At 46.2% G+C, this 23982-nt stretch overlaps 1 protein-coding gene across 1 annotated transcript in view; it reads right to left on the bottom strand.

Moving 5' to 3' along the window:
* Positions 1-23230, bottom strand: part of LOC119390623 (prohormone-1) — a 203570-nt gene extending 180340 nt beyond the window's left edge. Inside the window, exon 1 of the mRNA XM_037658232.2 lies at positions 23028-23230. The gene's annotated coding sequence lies outside the window, so the exon portion shown is untranslated. The remainder of the gene's footprint in view (positions 1-23027) is intronic.
* Positions 23231-23982: the final 752 nt, after the last annotated feature.

Below are 23982 nucleotides of genomic sequence, written 5' to 3'. Positions count from 1 at the left end.
GCTGGCTTTCATTAAGGTTTTGTCTAACAAATAAAAACGAGTCCCTAAATTCCCCTTATTCCGCTCATTCATGTGCCGTAATGTTCTTTATGAACTAACCTACAAAGCAGAGACCCACAAAGCATTGTGAAACGTTCTTAATGTCCCGGTTGATTCACTGGCAGCTCTATAAAGCTTGCCTAAACATTTGAGCTTATTCAAAGAAAAACGCACCACCTTTTCGCGCAGTTTAGGCGTTGCGTGTGGTGCACGGAATATGGCAGTCGAGGGAGTGCGCGACCGAAGCTGTTTGCATTGGCGCAGCGGTGAGACTCCACGATGAACAAATATGTCGATCTTTCTTTCGTCCCGCCAAATAGAAAATGGTTGGAGCCGCGAGTCCGTTTTCGAGAGTGAAAACTTCCGTAAGGACAGCGAAAGGCGGAGGCTTCGTGTTTCCAACAAGAGCTGCTTTTCACGCTGTCGCAGAAGACTCAACGCCGTCCAAGCGTTCACTTTTTTATCCTTAGGTCTCTCGCGTCCGTGTTTTCCGCTTACCCTGGCGTGGTCGTCGATATTGCGAATGCGGGAACCTAGCTGAATTCCGGAGCATTTCTTCTTTCTTTCAACCTTCATTACTTTCCCTACGTTTTTTTCTGTTTTTTTTTTTTCATTGGACTCATTTTAAAGCTGTGTCCGTTTGCCTTTGTGCGGTTTATACTTTCAATGCTGCTGCAGGGAAACCGAAGAGGCGTTCTAAATGTGAAATATCTTTATCGAGTGTACCCACTTTCTCCTACCATCTGTTCAACCGCTTGCGCACAGCAGATGAACATGCGAAACGTCACGGTAGCGCCCAAATTGCCGGTAATACCCTGTGCGATTCTTTGACTTAGCCACTCTCAGCTTGAGGGAAGAAGCACGCGCTTATACAGGAGGATAGTAATTCTTTCACGAGAGGTGGTTGCCAGGGGCGTAGCCAGAGATTTTTTTCGGAGGGGGGGGGGGGGGGGGGGCGTTCAACCATACTTTATGTGTGTTCGTGCGTGCGTTTGTATGTGTACGTGGATATATACGCAAGGAAAATTGAAAATTTTCGGGGGGGAGGCGGTTGAACCCCCCCCCCCCCCCTTTGGTACGCGCCTGGTGTTTGCGGACGTTTTGATCTATTGCTGATTGACGCTACATTCCCAAAGCGAGTTAGGTAACGACACTTACATAAACAAATAAAAGCGATGCTCGTTCCTCATCGCTTTACCATCATCGTCATTATTATTTACGCTCTTCCTGAAAGGCGTTCCTGCCTGGGCACTACAAACGAAGCAGAGAGGGAGGGGGGGGGGGTGGATATATAAAATAACGGAATAACACAGCGAAGTAAAGAAGGATATGTTCAAACGTTTTTGCTTTACATGGTACATGGGTTTTCGAACAGCGGTCACAGACGACATATCGCAATTTGGCGCGAGAAATTGAAATAACGACCACAGATCACACAGGTAAAGTACGATGAAATATGTGGTTTGCTAATTAAACCAATGTGCCAATAACGAGTCTCGAAATTTCGACAGATCACGTTCAACGGCGATCAATCATGTATTGTATTCTACGTCGCTCTAGGCACAAACGAATATTTAAAGGCAGAATACGTCAAGAAAGCTGCATACTAGACAGTTATTGCTGAGCTGAGTTTACGCTCCTCTCCGCACAGGTGTAGCGGCCCGAGCAAGTGCATACATCTGCATAGATTTCGCGTTTCTAACAAGCGCGTCTTGTCGATAGGCGGTCGTCTTGGCCGCAAACTCTTCAAACCTACTGTGCTCGAAGTATGTGAGCGTAAAGACCCTCGACGGTCGCCATTTTGCAGCTCAGATGTCCTGTCGCCCTCGCTGTATTACTAGAACGAAAACAATGATACCCAACATCGATGCAACGAACCAATGAAACCACAATACTAATTGGCATTCAATAATTTATAGACGAAGTATTTACACACCTGTCTTGATGAAACATCATGTAGAGTGTTTAATAATTAAAAAGCCGCAGTTTCGCTGCAAGGGAGGAATAACGAACGCAATAGCAACACATTGGGATTTTGTACGAAATAAGGCAAGCTTCTTGAGGATGCGCTCTGGCGTAAATTTACAAAACGCTGGTCTAAGGGAATACGGCTGCCACAGCAAGCGAAGTGGTTTTCGTGCTGTCTGTCGTCTCTACGCGTAGCAAGCGGTGAGAGCACACCACGTACAAACGTACGAGCCATCTACCGATCTGTGTCGAGATGGCGCGTACCAGTCCTCGCAACTGCGCCCGTTTGATCAGAGTTCTCAGTTGCTGTGCGAGCGATGCAACCCTCCCACCAGCGCTCATTCATGCTCCTTCGCCCGACGGAAGGGACCGGCGGCTTTCATCTCTGCTTCAGCCGCGCCCGTCGGTAGCCTTCGCAAGCTTTCGCTCTCACATAGAAAGCACGGTGCGGGAGGCGTTGTTATTGATTTGAACTATATACAGAGCATGACGGCGACTGCGACTGCAGAAATATGCCACGAGTGTCCATATAATTGCGATCGCAATAAAACGCGGCACACGAGCCGCATGACGGCCCACTGTTTTTTGCACCATAACTGAGCGCAGGGGACTTCAACTTGAAGCATGATCATGGACGATGAAAGCGAACACCTTTGCGTCCCATTCTGAATATATTTTGTCCCCTTCAATTAAGCAACGCCCACTGGTGACGAAAAAACTCTGTGCCAACATGCGGGCCGATAACAGCGTTTCCATTTCTGAACGCTGTAGGCCTACGCAAGTGCAATCATCTCTGACGCTTCAAACTTATATGCGCACGTGTCATCTTCAACGACCACTGTGTACTCTCCCTAGGCCTGAATAACGAGTTTTCACGCACACGTGGCCATTGTGGTTATCGCTTCGCTCTGTAAACTTTGAAGCCCTTCGTGAGAGTGATTCTTCAAAATAAACGACGTCTCTCATCACTTGACTGCACGTCATGGCTTTGTGAGCCTACCGAAAAGCTTGAAACTTTCTCCAGCCTCCTCGGCTGATGCAGACGAACGACCGACTCTTTCAATGCCACGTGGTCTTGACGCCCACATGACGCCCACTCCGCGGCATGGAAAAAAATGTTTCGAAACGGACGCGCGCCACTTAATCTCGGCAAAAATATCCCGGCTGAGTATGTGGACGCTAATGCCCTTAACTCACTGTGTACAATTCAGTACCCACGCATACACGGCACATTAATGAAGCGCACGCGCGCGTAGAGGTAAGGCCCTAGTGCAGGTTAGATGAATAAAACGGAAAGAACAATACAGGGTGTACGATCGAACATAGCTCGAAACAGCGCCAGGCATAGAAGTCAATACAACGGGGCACAGCTAAACGAGCTTGCCACTCTGACGCACTACCAGCGCCCTCTTGTTTGTCTTACTTGAAATACTCGGACACGCATAAAACAAGCTGGCATGGTCAGTTCAAAAATAGGGTTCGTTTACATTTTCTGCGCATACTTGAGTGCTGTAAAAAGAGCACCAGAAAGGGGAGGTGGAGGTCGATAGTTTGCCCCTTTTGACTTCTTCTAATGAGCATTGCTTTCAGTAGTTGCCTTCTACAAAGGTACATATTAATAGAGATCCGTCGTATGGCTACTGCTATTCCTACTCGGGCAGAGGTTATTGATGCTCGATACGTTCTTTAAGACGGCGTAATTATGATGTTACGGACAAAAATACTAAGCATAAATAGTGTTACAAGCGACCGGATGTCTCAGCGTTCAGAATTACCGCGGAGGAAGTTCGAAATAAAATGACTGTTTGGCTTTGAGATACCAGAATAACATTTATTTCTGCTCAGAAGATCCCGCTACACCGTCATTAGATGGGAACGCAAAAAACGGCCACCCTCTGCACTAAAACGCTACGACTACGCTGTATCACGATGATGAAAAAACAAACTGAAAGGCGTTTTCTGAAGAACTCACGATGCCTGGTAGAAACGTCCAGGCACAATAACTACCCCTCCATCTTATTTTGGCTGAAAGATGGTAGCATTGCTCCACTGACGTAAAACTATTGTACAGGCGCTAATGAACCAACGCCTCCTATAAGCGAGGCGTTTCGTGAACGCGCTAATGGGAAAGCTATTGCATGGCTTGCAATTCGGTTATGAGGATATCCGATCTCCAAGTTACTTTTCGTAGTAGTAACGAAAGTGTCTCACTTTCAAGAAGTATGTCACGTTCTGTATTTCCAATGTGTGTGATGTGTTTGGAACGGTTAGCGAGGACTACTACAGATGGCGCAACGCGTCCTGCGCAGGAACTAGCCGCACAGTCGGTCACATCGTGTGTTCCGCTTCCGGGACTCCTTTGTGCGTCGCACTTCAGTGTGTTCAGCAGTTGAGCCACGGACGCTGACGCGTAGAGACGTCGTGTTACAATGTGTGTAGCGCCAACTAAGCCTTATTAAACAGTTTCACTGTTATGCTGCGGGTCTTCCAGATTTCAGCCCAAGCCTGACGTTTGGCGCAGTAAACGCCGGACTTCTGCCAAGCCAGCCAGGCTGAACTCTTCATCTGTTCGAGGCCATTTTCACGGTTCCGGCAGTGCACAGCCGCATTTGCGTATCGCACAATTTGCGCTCTTGTAATCACATCGGAAAGAAGAGAGATTCAGGAGCCCTTGGCCAATCGGGGAAGTAGGGGCAAGCGAAGTATGGCGTGGGCGTGCGTGATCTACTAGCTTTCTTTCTTTCTTTCTTTCTTTCTTTCTTTCTTTCTTTCTTTCTTTCTTTCTTTCTTTCTTTCTTTCTTTCTTTCTTTCTTTCTTTCTTTCTTTCTTTCTTTCTTTCTTTATCTTTTTCTTCTTTCGTTTCTTGGCGGCGAAAGTTTGTCGCAAGTTTGCATTCCTCTACCAGCTCACTTGCACTGCTTCGTACCCGTAGATATTATTTCACGATGAAAATGTCCGTCAGAGCCTTCGACGATGTACGGACAGTTACTGCTCATTAAGACGCTATAGGTGGTGCCCTATTTGGCGTGCATGGTAGGTGTCCAGGTTACGCGCAACGTTTCTTTCTACAGTGCATGCACTGTGTTATACTTCCCAAACTTGTCGTAAGGCGTAATACGGTGCGTGCCAATGTCAGCGGCGCGAGTTTTCAGAACTGGGCCGTTTAGGCGGCGAGTCCTACTACCTGCTGCAGCTCGAAATAAAATTCATTCCTCCTTCTCCTCCTCTTTTCAGAGCTGGGCGATGGATCCCTCCGCAATAACAGTATTCTAATCAATCGAAGGCGAGACTGGCTGAAGAAAAGAAATTACCCACACAATATCCCTGTTGCTCAAGACTAGCACGAGCTCAACACGTAGCGTACCACGAGTTGTGCCGAGGAGTACTGTGGCGCCGATGAAAGCGTGGGCCGAGACCTTTTACCAGATGAAATATGCAAGAGAATAGGAACATGTGCTCTCATCGGTGAGGAAGAAGCAAAATCAAAAAGGGAAAGAAGGCTGGGCGGATGACCGCAGGCAACAGGTCGCACAGCAACTCTGAGGGCTCTGACGCTTGATGCAGGTATCGCGTGTCGCATCCGTCCGGATATCGGATTACTGCCACGCGCTTTGACTTCCAGGCCTCGTCACGATGCGCGGCAAACACTGGCCCACCAGCTTCGAGGTGACCCGCGAGTCATGCTGTCGCGAGGGTGGAAAACACGGCACGATCGAAGAGCTCTTTACAAGCGTGCTTTGTGTTGCCCTCTTACCTAACCGTAGTTGAGCCCACTGCGTCATCCGACTGAGGGCGGTGTCGTGTTCTTCCAGGCCGGTGTGTTTTCGTTAGTTCGAGGGCACCGCGTAGACGAGATGCGTCCGGAGAATACCGAGAGGAGAGCCCAGAGTGCAAAGGTGATGAAGTGGTCAGCCGGTTCACGGATGCGAATCAACACGGACGACCTCTCAAGCCGAGGGAAGTGTTGTGACAAATTAGTGTGGGAGACTATTTCCCCCGCGGTCCATCTCCGATTGCTGTGTTGCCGGGTGCACACCGACACGGCAATCAGAGAGGCCGGGCGGAAAACAATTATTGGAGAGTCTCCTTGCAATAAGAAGGAAGCAGAAGGGCTAAGACAGTTCACGGGCACGCAATTATGTGAGGAAGCAGCTCAGTGATAACGTAGCGCAAGAGGTGTGCACAATGCCCACTGCTGGATTCTGTTTGCTCGTTGTATAATCGCTGGTGTCTGGTTGTTGACATGAATGTTTGTTATTTTTAAGCCTTAAAACTGCGACCCATCCCGAGAGAATCAACCTATGCGTGCCCCTTAAAAAAATGTCTATTGATCATTTTACCTCACCGGCAAGTTGGCAATATACGTTTGTTTATCGCATTGATATGGAATATTTTATTCGAGGGTATAAATACAAGGAGATTCGATCTTAACTGAAACAATCTAAAAAAACTTGCGTCCTGACGAAAGTGGAGGCGGACACGTGGCAATGGGTGTCGGCGTGGGTTCACCCACCTGTAAGCCTGTGATGACGGCCCAATCGCAATAAGTAATGCTTAAATTGTGTTTCTTACCTTCCAAAACAGCCGCAAATACTTCTTGGAGGCACGTTTACCTTTCGTGTTATGATCGATTCCCGCGAAAGAGGAATCAACAATCATTTTTATCATTATACACGAAAGGCAATCTCGCCATTTAGGTAACTCACGAAGCAGCGATGAAAGGCGAGAGCAGAGAAAGGAAAATTAATAAGATGAGAGAAACTGAGGTCAACGAACGGCCGTGCACTTGCTTATTAAACAGAGAGCAAGGCGAAACAGAATACGAATTGCTGTTACCGAAAGTCATCGTCCTCATTGTCAGTGCATAGATGTACTGGGCGTTTTCTTGCGTGGGCGCACTGTTTACTCTATCCTACTGTTCGTGTTCTTCTCCACCATTGTTCTTCTCCACCGTCTATGAACAGAAAGAGCCTAAGTATAGCCAAGAGTGAAAGGAAGCACGAAAAAGGAGAGGAAATGAATGAAGAATCATGAGAGCTATCCTGGCAGGACAAGCCCGTACAAGAGAAATACAAAAAGAGCACAGATAAAGGGTCAATCAGAGTCATTACACCGCGAGCTTGTGCTTTGATCTCAGTTCAACGACAGCAAGGTAAAAAAGAAGGCCGACATTGTATAATCTGTCATGCGTAGCCAGCAATACTGCCGGTGCAAGTCGCAACAAGACGTAGCAGTAGGCCGGGGCAAACTGAGGCTGAGAAAATATGTCCCGTATGAAAAGCGACGGTCGTGTGGTGTGTCAGCGGCAGCGTCGCTGTCTACCGGAATGTGCTACGACCATGCCTACAGCACACACACACACACAAAGAAAAAAAAAGAGAGGGAGAGAGAAAGGAGAGCTAAGTAGCCTACCATAGTCTCGTTCCATTGACGAACTAGTTCTCTGTTTGTAAACAGAAAAAGACCGAACATGCAATATACATTACGATAAAAGGCCTAAACTCAAAGCCAGCTCGAGAACCAATCGGAAAGAATGGCGTATCGTGTGGAAGAACATGCCACTGAGCAGGAACCAAGACGGTGAATGTTGCCGAACATTTAATTAAACACCAAATAGGGCGATTGAGGCAAGGACCCTAACAAGCAAAGTATGGTCGAAGATACATTTTATTGGCCCGAACTCCTGGTTTCGCGAGTCGGCATGTTAATAGCAATACGAGAAATGTGAGAAGTTGAAAGGACGCAACGCGCCACACCGTTTATTCGCGCTGTCTCTCCAGCTTTTGGAATGAATTTCACGTCTCGCTCTATATTCCTCCTGGCGAACACGATTGTGGCGACGGGAACCAATCGGTGGAAAAGCACGCGAGGAAACGAGTTTCGAAGCACAACACACAGCGGCACTCCCGTGACGTGTATTTCTCTCCGGACTCTTGTTCTTTTTTTTTTTTTTTTGCTCCACTAGATCGCCCGGAGAACGGCCTCAGAACACGACTGGGTACGGCGCGGGCATTCGGAAAACTCGATACGGGACAGTTTCCTCGCCTCCTTTGGCTAGAAGAACACGGCTGCGACGCGTGCGACGCCACGGCGGTCACTTCGAGGGCTCCATTCCGAGCGGCCGCCTCCGACAGCGGCACTTATCGCGTGCCATTCCCAAACTGTACGTTCCACTTCTTCCATACTGATGAGGACGCGTTTACGACGCTGGCAAATAAACTGCCCAGGAAAAGAAAAAAAAAGAGAGAGTGCGTTATGATTTGCTTTGTTCCGTTCGCCGTTCCAGGCTGTCTGTTGGCCGGCAACGGCGTTCGAGAAGCCGATCACGTTTTCACTCGGAGGAAAAAAAAGAATGGCGCCTTCCTTTCTTGCCCGTGATTCGCAGGGAGTCCGGGCTCGGCCCGACGACTACGGACGTTATCAGGCCCGCCGCGTTGATGACGACGTGGTGTGATCGAGTCGGAAGTCAAGTATCCGGCGGTTATGGCCATCGGCGTCCGCCTCTGCTGATCCTGTCAGCGGTCGACCATTCTTCGGAATGACACCGGTGCGGTGGCTGTGACACGGTTGAGTGGGAGAAATATAAGGAAAAAGAAAAGACGCCGGTTTATTTCGCCACGCACTTTCTCGCAAACGGCGCGAATTCATCGTGCGCTTCTGTGAATCGAAATGCTAGGGAAAACGAAAAAGAAAGTAACGCGTTATAACGAATGCGAAGAAGGCGCAAGTGGTGAGTGCAATTTGCAACCTCGTTTCACAATTCATTTCAACGAGAAGAGTGAAGAAGCCATTTCTTGACGGAGTACAGCGTAAAGACGGTTCTTTATTGTACGGGCAGTTTCGAAACGATCCCCTCCGTTCATTCGTTAGCTAACAGCGACGAAAGCGTCGCAGTGACGGGTTAGAAGGGCAGTAACCCTGGAAAGAATGAAACAGTGTATTATTACTTTTTTCTTGTTGCTCTGGGACTCGGAGGAAAACTTGAAGTATTGCCCCCTGAAAAAAGAGTGAAAGTGTGTAAGTATGTGAGTCGCGAATTCTTAAAATGTTGGGAAGAGAGTTGTTAGGAGCGAGCACCTAGCTTTCTCCGCAATTGCATGCCGTGCCAGATTGCACAGACCGTCGATCTGTCAGGAAGCTATGTGCCAACAGCCGGCGATCTTCTTCGAGTGTTTTCCATTTCGACGATGCTCATTGCTAGCGTACTAATTTGTTTAGCGGTACTTTTACACTTTTGCCTACTGTAAGAAATGAAATTTCTGTAATATGAAATCAAATAATAGACTAATGAACTTAGAATTATTGCCGTGCCCGGAATACAGGTCTCATGCGACGTTACGATAACTTCGTCCTTTTAGTTTCAAGAACACCAACACACATCGAACAGAAGAAATGCAACCGCGACGTTATTTTCGTTATTGGTTTCTCTTATAGGCTTATAGTAACTTTCAGGAAGGGTGCGTGCAGAGTTATAAAGCAGTAGTATAAATTTTTTTTCGTTAGTTGGTTCGAACGAATGTGCATCCTTTAGAGTTTAGTATGAGACTGCGCGAGTGGATCAAGAACACAAAGGAAAAGGAATACAAGCGCTGACTGCCAAGTGAGAGTTACTGGAAGCAAACCGGCAATATGTACAGGTCGGTCCACTGTTAAAGGGAACACTCGAATGAGCCCCCTTCATTTTGCTGGCCCCCTCATTCCAAGTGGATGTGGAAACGTTGTTCGTTCAAGGTACTGGTCTGTCAAAGGGAGTCGGAACTGTCAACCACCAGTAGTCTTATGTAAATCTAAGCCACTGTACTGTTGCAAGAGAGCGATATCCTGACATGCCCTGAACGCAATTGTTCCCTTTAACAGTGGACCGACCTGTACATTCACGGCATAGGCACACGTATATCAGTCGGCATTACTAGAGCGAAACGTACGATGTTTCTTTTAATTAAAAGGCTTGTCTCTTTCTGAGATGATGCCTGACAGGGAGCACTGTCAAATTTGCTTGGTCTTTTCGAATGCAAAAGGACGCTATTATTTCGAAGTCCTTGTTTTTTTAGCAGCGAAGCTGTTTTAGCTCCGCGTAAAATGTCGTGACCCAAAATTATCATCATCATGAACCGGCACGCGCTCTCTTCGTCCTCTTCTTCTTCATCTCATCCCTAAACGAGTGCGCCGATTTTTTCCGGCGTATAGCAAGGCGCAAGCACAAAGAGAAGGAGAGATGCGAGGCTCAGGAGGAGGGCGAAGAAAGAAAGAGAGAAAGAAAACGTAGAGGCAGAACGAAAGAAAGATATAAAGAAAGGGAAAATCTTTTCGAAAGAACGTTCCTCATGAGGCGGCGCGATTCGAGCTCTCGTACTCACCATCCGAAGGGGAGGGCCTTACCCCTCGGCTATCTGGGCGTGCTGACAGGACATAGCATAGACTTGTATAGTATCTTACAGCAAGGGGGGTAGAAAAGGTGGGAAACGCTGAGAAGGAGAGACATGACGGTGATGAGGAGGGAAAGGAGGAGGGTAGAGAGCAATGCATAGCATATAAAGAATAACGAAGAGAGAAAGAAAGAAAGAAAGAAAGAAAGAAAGAAAGAAAGCGAGAGAAAGAATAAAGAGAAAGAGAAAGCAAGAAATAGAGACAGAGTGACACAAAGGTAGCAACTAAATAGAAAGAAATAGAAAGAGAGAGAGAGATAGAAAGAAAGAAATAGAAATAAACAGAGAGAAACGAGACAGAAAGAACAGAGAGAAAGAAAGAGAAAACTAAAGAGAAACAAAGAAGGTGGCCCAGCTCTATGGAGGAATACAGATAAATAGAGAACTATAGGTTTGCGCGACTTAGTGCAAACTTCCCAAATTCTTGCTCTTCCTTTAAACTTTGTTTACTTAAACGAGACAGTACACGGGTACTTGTTACAGTGCTCAGCCAAAGGACTTACGCATTCATTCTTCGCGTTACTACAGTTCTGAGAAGCCCAACAAATAAAACGCTGCACAGTATGGCCGACATAAGCTTCTCCACAGCCCACAGTTTCCCAATAAAGCGCAGGTGAGCCAGCTTTTGCGGCTAGCTGTGCACAGGGGTCTTTTTCTTTCGCTTTTATTCGGTTGCATACTACGGATGGCTTCAATGGGGCACTCAATGTGTCTCAGACGGGTAATTGCGATTTTACATGTATAGCGAAGGACCTGTACGTAAAATTGCTCCTCTCTTTCCGTATTTCTTTACTTCATATTCAATGTTGTAGAAGCTCCGGAACGTTAGCGAATGATTGTGAGATATTTGAGATCACGACTTCCGCTTCTTAGGTTAGCTTAGCGTGCCACTCGTTCATTTCGGACGGAATTTTCTCTCCATGAAAGTTTGCCTGACAAATACGTCTTCGACTGATTCCCTATTTCACTAAGCTCTGCGCGAGAACGCCTGCCGTTTGCGAAACGCTGCTGCAAAAAGCCAGCATAGCGAAGCTCTACTTCGCCGTAAGCTATAATGAACTGCGCTGAAAGCACGTGACTGTGAAGCCTAACGTGTGCTTTCACAAGCTAAGCATTTGCTGTCACTTTGTGCTGAGTATTGCGTTCAAGACGAACCGAGCGCAGCATCTTCGCTTTTCAACGCTAGTAACAGTTGTTTCGTAGTCTGAGGAGACATGTATGGCGGACTCGTAAGATTATTCGTGCAGGGTGAGAACCAAAAGCTAAACCATGGTTTTTGTCGTCGTTTTTTTCGCGCTGCTTCTAGTTTTCGCATCATGAACCGACTCGCCCAAACCTACAAGTTGTTGCTAAACCATTCTTTTGAAACTTGGTTCTTGCGTCATTTTATACCTACTTCAACGAAGAAGAAGAAGAAGCAGTTTAATGAAGAGAAAGGAGGATCGGTCGTTTGGGACAGCGCTTCTCAAGCTGTACTTTGGCCGTTAAACAAAAATACAGTACTGAACAGTCGTGGAAGTCAAGAGGCTGGTTCTAGCTTTGATGTTTTTTTTTCGACAGTTGTAGCATTTTTTTCTTGTCTTCAAATCAATGAGAGTGCTTGGTTTTTTTTACTGTCCCATAATTATGCGAACCAAACGACAATTCTCCCTGAAGGCTTTCGGTAAAAGATTACGCTAGAAAACAAGGAAAAAAAAATATAAAGAGGACGCAGTTAAGCATGGAAAACACAAAGAAGCGACGCATGAAACAAAGTTTACAGAGCGGTTGTTACCAACGGCTGGCGCTCCTGCTAAATGATGTGAAGGCTACGCCGCGCAAAACATACCATTGCGGTGAAGCACGCTTTCCCGCAAATGTCGAAATTTAAGAAATTTGAGGGGCAGTTTTCCTTCTAGATTCTCTAAAAGGTTTGATTTTCCCTTAGGTTCAACTGCTTTTGAGCACCGCTTTATCAAATATGAAGCTTCAAAGTGCCTAGCACAGTGATTAACGATAAATGCGTGCGCTAAAACCTAATGAAGAGCCTGACAACTGAAATCTTAAAGTTATTGGGTTTCAGTATTCCAAACGGTGACTATGCGGAAGTGGGCCAGTTATACACCCGCGCTTCATTATTTTGAAAATGTACAGTGTTCGGAAGAAACAAAATAAGCACAGAACGCGTGTTTTAATTAGTTATGCATTTGTGTAATAAAAGCAACGTGGTCTTAGAAAGATGTTAGTAGCCGCCCGGGCATTAAAGAAAGAACCTTGGTTAACAACTGTTCTTCTGCGGCAAGTTGGTACGATTTAATAAACATGATTATTGGGCGCTAAAAGAAAAAAGACGTGCAGAGAAACACACCAACACACACAGCGCCAACAGCGGAACCGGTTTTGATGAAAAAGAAACATGGGAAGTGGTGCCGTTCTATCAGATGCGCAATATAAGGAATGGGACGTAAGAATGCAGGTTTATATTTGTACTTGAATGTGTGCTTCAAACAACTGCACTGCTGCATCGTGCAACGTGATTGAGGTATCCTTTACGAACGTGGTACCTTTTTCTTTTTTTTAAGAAAGCGTGCCTACAAAGTTTACTGTGACGGAATAAAAGTACAAAAGAAAATTTACATGTCTATTTTTGACACCACCACTTACTATTCATAAGTACAGGCTATCGAAAAAAAATGCTATCCAGTGGTGATTATTACTTCACACTGCACGAACTTCCCCTAAAATGCGAGTGTTTTGATCAGCAGGCCAACAACATTGAAAAAAGAATCTTGGTCTCCAACGCAGCCGAAAACTGACAAGCGTCTGATCTTGATGTCAGAGTCAAAATTTAAAGAAATGTCTACTCCCCGTGGAAGTTTCGGGGCTGCGGCTTTGCGCTGTTAAGGGGGACGCCACGTGTTCGATTCCCGGCGATATATGGCCGTTTTTGATGGGGGTTAAATGCGAGAACTCTCACGTGGATGGATTCAGGGGCACTGGCGAAGTATCTTACGTAGCCAAAATTATTTCTGAATCACCCACTACGGCGTTCCGCATGGTTACGTCGTTGTTTTTGCACGCACGACTCCGGAATAGACTTATATAACCAGTTTTGTGTAGAGATAGGAGTCTTTTTATGGCCATGGTGGCGTAGCCGTACCATAAATTTTGTTATATCAAATATGATGGAATGAAAACTGAGCTGCAAGAATGCGCCAAGCTGCTACGTATTCTGTTCGCATAGGAAAACTCGCGCGCGCGTTTGCGCTGCGTGCACGTGGGGGCGCAAGCACACCTGATTAATGCTGGAGATGACAGGAAAACGTCATTTCAAACAATGAATAAAATCAGTGTCATCCCATAGGTTGAGATAACAAATCTACACTACCGTAAACGCATCATTTGATAGACTTTCGCAGGCTGTTTCTGCGTATAAATTTTCTTAATGCGTGCTCCTCCTTGGCAGTTTCACAAGTTGGTGAATGCATGAGTTGAATGCAGATTTTATTAAGAGTGTGAGAAGTAAAAACTCGCCTTTCGTCTTTATTTTTTGTTCGATGACAAGGCTGTATTGGTTGAGTGTTACTATACATAAGAGAGTAGACAATGATTAAGCAATAGCGCGCATAGAGGCTTTGTCCCGTTCATTCACATTTCTCATTCTGCGACCGATAAGGGCAAACGACAGGGACAGGCAATCGGACTTGCCGACACCTCGGGTTGCGGGGCAGATTGCCATAGGTCTTGAACCACCTCGGGTAGATAGTCGAGACGCGGATTACGTGTAATGCGAATTTACATAGGCTCCCACAGAGAACACATGAAACATTTAACAACTGAATCAGCGAGCACGCGTGTCCCGAGGGCGGGATTAGCATGCCCCGAGAAAGTTCGCCGAAAATCGGGCCTCTTATTGTTCAATCTTTAATCGAAGCTTTCGTGGCGCTGACATTTCGTGAAAAATTGAGTGGTAACACGGAGGACAATCTATAACAGCTGAATATGAAATCGTTTAAAAATAGCGCTTATTTTATACAACGTTCCTAGTTGCAGAAAAAAAGCCTGGATTTTTAGCAGCAAAGAACGCGTGCGCCCTTTTCCTCGATGTCGCCTTCGAATCCCGGCACTTTAAGACATATTTGAAGTCGGGACAACTTTCTTTTTGTGCTCTGCAAGAGGTCCGCGTCGTATTGTTATCGTCCTTTGTACGGTGATTCTGTGAAGTAATCCTGCACTAAAGGTCTTACAACCGAGACGGACAACTGGCGCATTTATTCTTGCCTTACTAAGTACCATTATAAAAGACAAAAGGGGACTAAGTCTAAGGCGTCTTGGTTCTCTTAGCAAAAGCCAAAAAAATTTAAAAAATAGTCAGAAAAATAAACCATTTAATTCGCACACCGCAACGTACTATCGTGATCAAAATTACGTCACTCCTCGATCAAGGCAAGAGACGGGTAGCCTAATTGGACGACGCGGAGAACCCGTCAGGGTTACAGGGATTCCGAGTGAGCAGAGACGTTAAACGACGCCGCGAAATCACACACGGTCCTTCAACAATCGTGTGATGCATGCTTCAACAGAGCCAGTGCAACTCGTAACGAACTGGAGAAACTGAAACAAGAACAAGAAGAACAAAAAAGAAAAAAACACCGTGGCGCTCAGAGCACTAGCGGGGAGCTTTAAATGAGATACAGTTAAAGTTCCGGTTACATAGTAATTAAGGACGACAGGAAATGCAGATGGAAGCGGCAGACTGCGTGGTAGCGCTCTTTTTACGGCTCATCGGATTTTATAACAATTATAGCAATCGCCTTCGGCTGTAGGCTGCTGGGCAAGAACACTAAGCAAAGTATGAAATGTGCCTCGAATTACATCTTGTCCATTCATTAGGTTCTTTAAGGCATTCAGTATCGTAAGCACTCGGCACTGTTCCTATAGCAAAATTCAGGCGTAGTGAGTTTAGTGCGCATAGACCAAGAATGCAGCATCTGATGGCGATGTTTCCTGTTCGCATAAGCTGTAGGAAAGGAACCCAGTTCGAACTGTCACAAACACTTAGATAACTCAAATCGGCTGGGAAAAAGTTCGCGCAAAGTGGACGCCCCGTCACCGATTCGGTACGGAATATATCATTTTGGGCAGCAAATTGGCTGCTATTTGTACTCTTATATGTACCTTTCTTGTTACCTACCCCCCTGTCGACCGGCTGTTGCTAATAACTTAGAGAACACTGCGTTCACTCTTCATGTCTCCGAAAGAATGATAAGGCTCAACTTGACGAGCCCAAACTGCCATTTTAAGATATCAGGGAACCAGTGATAGCGGGTTCCAAGAGATAGATAGATAGATAGATAGATAGATAGATAGATAGATAGATAGATAGATAGATAGATAGATAGATAGATAGATAGATAGATAGATAGACAGACAGACAGACAGACAGACAGACAGACAGACAGACAGACAGACAGATAGATAGATAGATAGATAGATAGATAGATAGATAGATAGATAGATAGATAGATAGATAGATAGATAGATAGATAGATAGATAGATAGATAGATAGATAGATAGATAGATAGATAGATCTCATGGCGCATGAGATCAATCTCAGTTCAATCAAGTTGAGATCAATCTCAGATCAATCAAGTTTGTACGATGCTTGATGAAAAATTAAGGGCTTTGTAACAGAAACATCGGATGTCAAGATTTCAGATGGCAACGGCGCCTGTTTTGTATTGTTCGTGTCATTGCAAGCCGGTCGTGTGGAGGAGTGCGTGGGGATCGCGCTAATTTAAATGTGCCTTGAGTTTTGTAAAGGGTTTTTTAAAAAAAGGTCACTGGAATATAACAGGAAGTGCGTTAGCAGTTGACGTCACTGGGTATTGCGGCACGGGTCGTAGAATGAGTGACGAGTTGCAACATAACGCAGACAGAAAGCGAAATGGGCATCTCATCGGGATTCTTCCAAGGGGCCAGAAGGGCAAGGGGACTAACAGCGCCGGTATCTCATTGGCTGGGCGATGCGTGACGTCAGTAAAGGAATGAATATTCCATTCTGACGCACTGTTTAGGTCGTGGAGCGCTGACTGTACTGCGTGTGGAAATTTCCGCGCGAGACGATAATCCGATGGCCGTTATTAAGTCGCTTAAGAAGACAATAAGGAATGGGGGATGGATCGAGGGGCCCGCTCTTTCCTTAGGTACAGCCTAACGAAGCCGCCAAACAATTAAGCCGAGGAAAGCATAGGTGACGTCATTTGTAGTTTTTAAGGGCAGTGCAGTAATTGTGACATAAATAAGAAGGAATTATAGTGGACGACAAAACAACTTGACGCCGGTAGTGATCGAACCTACGACCTTCGAATTGCGCGTCCCACGCTCTGCCAATTGAGCTACGGAGATGGTCGCTCACCCGTCCACTTCGTTGGAAATTTCTGAGTGTAATCTCGACAGTGTTAGCCAGCACCCCTGGTAGACGTGGCGGCGAGTATGAAACACTCTTCTCGGTTCGGTCCTGACGGGTGGCAAGTTATTTGTTCGTCCGCTACGATTCCTTTCAATTTATGTCGTAATTATTACACTGCAGTAAAAAATTGCAAATAGTGTTCCGTATCCTTTCCTTGGCTTTATTGTACGTTGGATTCACTAGGTTACGTCAGAAAATAGTATTTCGCGAGGAGACGACATCATGGCACTATGGCGCGCCACAGTTTTTTTTGCGTCACAGCAGAAATAGAAAGACGCTGGCGCGGTATTCGAGAACAATGCTGCGGTGTCGAAAGGAGTGACGCAATATTAGTACAGACAGTCGAGTAACGCAAAACTATTTCCGCAGCCTGTGATGTCCCCGTAGGCTTTTCGTAGCATTGTACTTTTTCCTACAGTTTTCTCATTGTGTCCGCTACTACGTGCCACACTTCCTATTAGAATCGGCGATTTATCGAACGGCCAGGAATACTTATATTAAAGATAATGCTGCGCTTGCAAATTTCATTGGGCTTATTGGTTTGTGTAGGCAGGCTGGACATGTTACAGTGTTCTATAAGTTTCTCGTCTTCGTTTATAAAGATGGGACCTACGTAACAATTCAGAAGAGGCTTGCCTCTTCATTCAGAAGAGTTAGTAATCAGCCAGTCACGAACACTAATACTGTGTCTAAAAACAAGACTGGCCAACGCCTTTTCTTACCTACAGCTCTTGGAGTACGTGAAACGTGTATTTAGAACGCGGGCCCAAACAATTTTCTATATAAGGGCGGTCTTCTTCATATGTGACCAAAATCTCAGGAAGTTCCTTGCACACCAAGAGATCTCATTTGCAGTTGCCTGCAAGAAGGAATGACGTTACGTGAACGTCTCGCACACGGCTTTGTGTGCCGTATTTCGCTCCATCTGTCCCGTTTTATTATTTTTTTCTTCCACATGCTCCTACGTGCCTGACCTATTCTGTCTTGATCTTACTCATACTATTTAGGCCACAAGCGCCAGTTATTATAATGCCTTTTATTTCTTTGAAACTATTGCCGCGGCATTTTCTTGAATTTAATCAATTAAATGTTGCGAATTAACTTCCCAAAACGGCGATGTGATTACAAGGAACGTCGGATCATATTCGTTCAGAATAATTCCTGCATAATTTCGAGACATTAACTTCTACCAACAAGGGTTCTCTAACGTGCAGGCAAATTTAAGTGAAAGAGTGTTCCTGTATTCCTGGATCCTGTAAGTGAAAGAGTGGTCCTGAATGACACCGTAGTGGCCGAGATTTGAACCCGCGTCCTCTAGCTTAAAAGCGCGGCACCTTACAGCAACTAGGCATGATCAAAATGTTAGGCCGATAGCAGCGCATATAAAGAGCATAGGCGTGCGCAGGGTTATCCAACGGGGCGGGGGGGGTGGGGGGCAAGGTTCATCGCAGCGCCCCCCCCCCCCCCCCCCCACTCTACTAAGTCAATGTACGGGGCAGATTTTGCGCCCCCACTCTTAGGTGATTAGGGCGGGCGGCCGCCCTCCCTGCGCCCCCTGTGCGCACACCTATGATAGAGAGACAAAAAGACACTGCACGACGCTCATTGCGTACTACGGGCGCACGTAGAAAACCATAAGCTGCATATTTAACACTGCAGTATAAAGGATACGTGGGCAAGTTTGTGCGATGCATAATAGCGCTTTGGCCCGCGCTAGAAAACAACGTCAAAAGATGTGAGCGGATCTGCTCCCAAACTATTTGTGCCTTTCGACTCCGTTCTGTAGCGACACCCGGGCATTGTTTCGCACTTAAATAAAAGCTTGAGATTGAAATCTCAAAAGTGCTGTCACGTGCGGCTACGAGTTTTCTTTTTTTTTCCCCAATAAAGTTCAGAATATTCGACGACCGGGCTTCTATCACGTGATGGCCGCAATGCCTTATTCGGCCAACTTAGAGCAGCATCAGCTGTCCTCCAGAACGAGGAGGCATTTGGGTGACAGGGAATTTCCGCGCAATAAGTGTCTCATCTGTTCGCCCTAAATAAGGCGTTCGTACAGATCGCGCCTCCGCTTTTGGCAATAGAAAGCTTTGGCCATATGGCCCTGCTCGTACAATAATTGACGCAGGATATCCGCGCAATCAAGCGTCACTGACAGCCGCAGTAACGTTTCTCGACATGCGCGGCGTTTACTGTGGCAGATTAGATCAGAGTGCGCCGTCGACGGGGAAGATTAGCGGAAAATTGCGTTCGCGTCCCCTTTTCCTGTGCGATAGAGATAAGGCACGCGTGTCCCGTTTTTTCCCCACGCAGGCTCACCGCCAGGGGAACGTTTCTCGTGCGAAGCAGTGGTTTACTTTACATTTCTTAAGGGCGCGCTGACTATTTCTTTGTTGTTGAAATATTGTAATATTCCACGCCATCTGCACGTGTGAGAAAAAAAAATTGCTCTAAGCTGACTTGTCAACATGAATCTTGCGAGAAAGACGGGAACTTTTAAGCCGCCGAATGAACAACTGATTTCCCAAGACAACTACGCATTAACACACAATGCTTCCCCTACCATCGCCTCTCATCAAACCAGGGATGCGGTTAAGACGATTCGCGTGCCTTCGCTACTTCACAGGTCGCAGCTGAAGATAAAAATTTGTGTCGTTGCAACCTCAATAATTCTTCGTTTTTTACGTCCCAAAACCACGATATGATTATGAGGAACGTCGTAGTGGAGGGCTCCGGAAATGTTGGACTATCTGGTGTTCTCGAACGTGCACGTAATATACAACGTAAATATAAGTGCGCGCGCCTCTAGCATTTCACCTTCACCGAAGTGCGGGCCGCCGCGACCGGGATTCGATTCCGCGATCTTTGTGTCAGCAGTCGAACACCACTACACCAGCGTGGGGGGTCGCTGCAACTTTACATGGTAAATTTTAACTCTCTGTCTTAAATTAAGTGTGACATCAAGTTCATTCGGCGGATAATAAAAAAATGTACATATAAAATAGCTACTATAAGCTACGGCTCTCATACTGCGTAGCGTAAAAAATGAACACGAGTGCTATTCGGATGATTAATTCGTAGTGCGAAGCGTTGCAAAAATATGGGTGTGCGAAGCAGCGACGACTGTTCAGTGTCGGGTGTTTAAATGGGATGGACTTCTCAGCGGAGAGCACAAGCCTATAGTCGCAGGAGACAGACGGGGCATTCAGATAATTGGTTGCTAGGTTGTTCCTCAATTACGCGCTTCAAGTCACTTTAGAGCATCGCCCATGAATGGAATGGTACGCAGTTCCAGAAAGTAAAGAGAAGGCCAGAGACAACGAGCTCCCAAATCTTTATTGGAATACGAATCCCGGAAGCTGCGTGGCACACACCCTCCGGTCCACTTCTTCCTATTTGATTCGAAGCAGTGTTGCGCATAGCAGACGACGCGAAAAAGCGTGCGAACAGAGCGCGTGCGCATGTGGCGAAATGATTCAGTGGGTAGGAGGAGTCAATTCTCTGGCGTTGCTTTTCTGCCACCAGGCGTCGCACGGTCGCATATGTGGACAGACCATCATGGGCTCACTGAACGGTCATTTAGCGAGGCCGCAAAGGTAGACTGCTCATGGAGTTGTGCAATACCGAACTGCGCATTACTCGCGAAAATACGGACGAAGCGGGTACACCACGCCAGAAACACGGAGAAACAGCGTATCTAAAGGTTCGTTTTATTGAAGAAATTGTTCTCGGCGTGACACGCTGTGGTTACGCTGAGGATATTCTGATACGGCGCGCCACATTATTGCGTAGTCATGGAGATACAGGGGGGACCAACTCGCTCACTTATGAGAGTGGTTGGGATAAACATATGCTGCTTGGATGGTTACATTAGTCTTCGTACGATGCACCAGAAATCTGACCAGACTTGGCGAGGCCCAGCGAGCAGGGGTGTAGCCAAGGGGGGGGGGGGGGGGTGGGGGGGGTTCAAACACTTCCCCCCCTCCTCCCGAATTTTTTCAATTTTGCTTGCATATATAGGCACGCACACATACATACACACGCACGAACATACATAAAGTATGGTTGAACCCCTCTCGAAAAAAATTTCTGGCTACGCCCCTGCCAGCGAGACATCACGAGAAAAAGCGAGGCATGACGAGGTTTCGCGAGGCCCATTTAGGAGCTTCCTCCAGAATACTTCAAATTAAACACATAAACATATATATCTTTTTTTCAGTTTAGTGCCATCAGAGATGGGGCCGCTTGACGCTACATGACCAAACGTCCAAGCGTGCCTTCTTAGCAAGCACACGTTCGCTAATGTTTGTTGAGTGTGTGCATCATTTAGGCGACTTAGTTTCTTTCAGCGATATTCATCACCTGTATCACTTAGACTATAGGCGGGTTACATTTAGCGGGCTTTATTCAGTCTTTGGTTCCACCGGAAGATCCAAATTTAGGTGGCAGCTCAGGCACTCAGCATCGGTAGTTCGATTTCTGCAAGAACGCTAATTTGAACGCCAGATCAAGTACTTAGTTGTAATTGATTAGAAAGCAGCAATATTAAGAATAGGTGAGAAGGTTAGTTAATGCACGAAAGCTGTTATTTCTTGACGGGACAGTCGACGTAGGTTTGAGTTATAATGGATATAAGCTAAACGTCACAGCACCCAACGTGTAAAATTTTATACACTCAGTTTGATAGGGTAAAATTTTCAATCAAATGCGGGAATGTTGCCGAAGAGACCAGGATAATTCTTCAGATGCACTGGAACGAAGGTAGCTCTGAGGGTACTTCAGGAAAAAAAATAAATAATTGCTTTCATTTCTACCTTAAATAATTTTGAACATTTTCCAAATAAGGATATTTTCTTAATGAAAACAAATTAACTTCAGCAAGTAGCTTTAGCTGCTTGAAATCAAACGGTGTTTTTTCTCCTTTTGTTGGGTCAAAAAATATGAAGCGCTGTTGAATATCAAAGGCTGTGCCGTCATTTTCAATGCATAGTTACCGATCTTTAGTTATCTGAACTTCGCTCTTTACAATTGATCCACTGTTGGGATTTTCGATTAGAGCTGCCATTAGCGTACCAGAAAATCCATGCTCAAATGCATAAACGAATGTTTTTTTTTTTTTCGCAATGTACAGTAGTCACGGATTAAAATAGGACAATTTAGGGTTAAGTAACTCAGACACTTTCGTCTACACTGTCTTGAGTTCGGGACATATCTGCCTAATTTTGACTCGAACGCGTACATCAGAGCCGATTTTGTCTTTAGAGACCAGTTTCGTCGCGACATGACGTTGCTATCTCGAGCAATTGCTAATACCAGTCGTTATCCTACAAACATTTAACATCTCATTTGAATCCATGAGTACTCTACACTACAGCAGTGATATGATCTCTGTTTCCGGTTGTTAGTAATGCAAACCAGCCTTATAATGGTTTAACTTTGCGGCGTACATACAAAAGGTCTAAGCCGTTCTTTTTTTTTTTTAATATCCCGGTACGAGTGCTGCGTTGTACCCAGAAGTGGCACATTAACATCTTAAAAAGCTTTTAAAAATGTTGCTGGACTTCCAACGCTTAAATGCAACTTTATTGAGGAACACGACGCCGTGCGCAATTGAGAACACTCATATTACGAACACGGCTTTTATATGACGTTTTGAATTAAACACTGTCAGCTTATTAGATGTGGCCTAATTCTGTCTTGTTCAAATTTTAATTCTTTTTTTTTTTTGAAGAACTGAGCTTCTCGAGCGCCTTTTCTAAAATCCGCTTTGAAACGACCAAGTAACGTTTTCCCTAGGAGCCACGCGATTTCCACGTGGCTTTCACACATCGAAAGCAACTCAACCGAAACAAGGTTTGTGCATTAGCGTCTTGATTTTCCGTCCTGTACAAGCACTTGATGGGCGTCGCTTAGCCCTCATTGTCAATTAAGTTGGGTTATAATCTAAAAGCAATAAAAATATACAGAAATCAGTGATAAAAGCACCATTGCTTTAAGAAAAAAACTTTCCGTCCGTTTTTTTTTTTTCTTCCGAGCGTTTGCCTCATACTGAACCGTAAAGCGTACGAATGTTCGGAAGTTAAGTAAACCAAAAAGCTATGCGAGAAGTTAAACAAAGTTTTCTTTTTCGCCAGAACTCACCGAAAAGTCGTCGACGATGCTGGCAACGGCGGTCGTGTCACGGGATGGTCAGTCGGCGGACAACGGCGTCGTGCGGATCGAATGTTTCAGTGGAAGACGCCGACGGGTGGGATGTGGCTGCTGCCGGTGTGTTTGTGAGTGCGTGTTCAAGTCCGGGTTGCCTGTCCTGGTGGCAGCGTCGACGCGCTCGGGGTTCTGTCGGGACCCGGGCCGACCGGCCGGCTCGCTTATATGCGGCGCCTTTCGAACCACGTGACGAATGGCGCGCCCCGCGCCCATTGGCCCGAGGCGGCGCTGGCTGCGCGCGCCCGCTCTCATTGGATGCGCGCGCGCTCGGCGGTGGGGGCACCTGTTGAAAGAGAGCGACGGAGGAAGAAGACGGGGAGTATCAAGTGGCCCGTGGGTAGTGCGCCGCCGTCCGAAACGCGGGTGGCGAAGAAGGGAGAGGAGGGTGCGCGCAAAGGAAGTGGGCGAGGGAAAGCGGGACTCGCCGCTCCCTTGGAAGCGGAGGTGGTGGGCAAATGCCCTCATTTTGTTTTAGCTTGCCTCAGTCGTAAGTCGCATTCTCACCCTCACGTCGAGAAATCTTCCTACCCTCTCTCGTTCTCGGCTATCAAAAAAATAATTTGCCCGCCCTCTCGTTGAAAAACGCAACCGTCCTTTTCTTCTCTTCAATTTGGTGAAATTTAGAGTAAACAATTGACGCGCATTGTGAGCTTAGTTCATGGATATGACTGCCGGCCAAGCCAGTCATTTAGTCGAAACGCGCCACACTACTTTCCTTATTCTTGAATAAATCCGTATGGTTGGTTAAGTCAGCTGAAGTGATCGCCAAGCGACTATACTAACACTACTGCCTTTTTTGTCGGGAGAGACACGCAACCGTGCTTGCCCATTTCCACCCATATTGCTCAATGGGGTGTGAGTATGGGCGCTTTATGCTGCGCTTTATGCT

Source organism: Rhipicephalus sanguineus, chromosome 4 (genome assembly GCF_013339695.2).
Source record: "Rhipicephalus sanguineus isolate Rsan-2018 chromosome 4, BIME_Rsan_1.4, whole genome shotgun sequence".
In the NCBI taxonomy this organism is placed as follows: Eukaryota; Metazoa; Arthropoda; class Arachnida; order Ixodida; family Ixodidae; genus Rhipicephalus; species Rhipicephalus sanguineus.
Note: the sequence above shows the minus strand (reverse complement) of the source record. Positions and strands in the feature narration are given on the sequence as shown.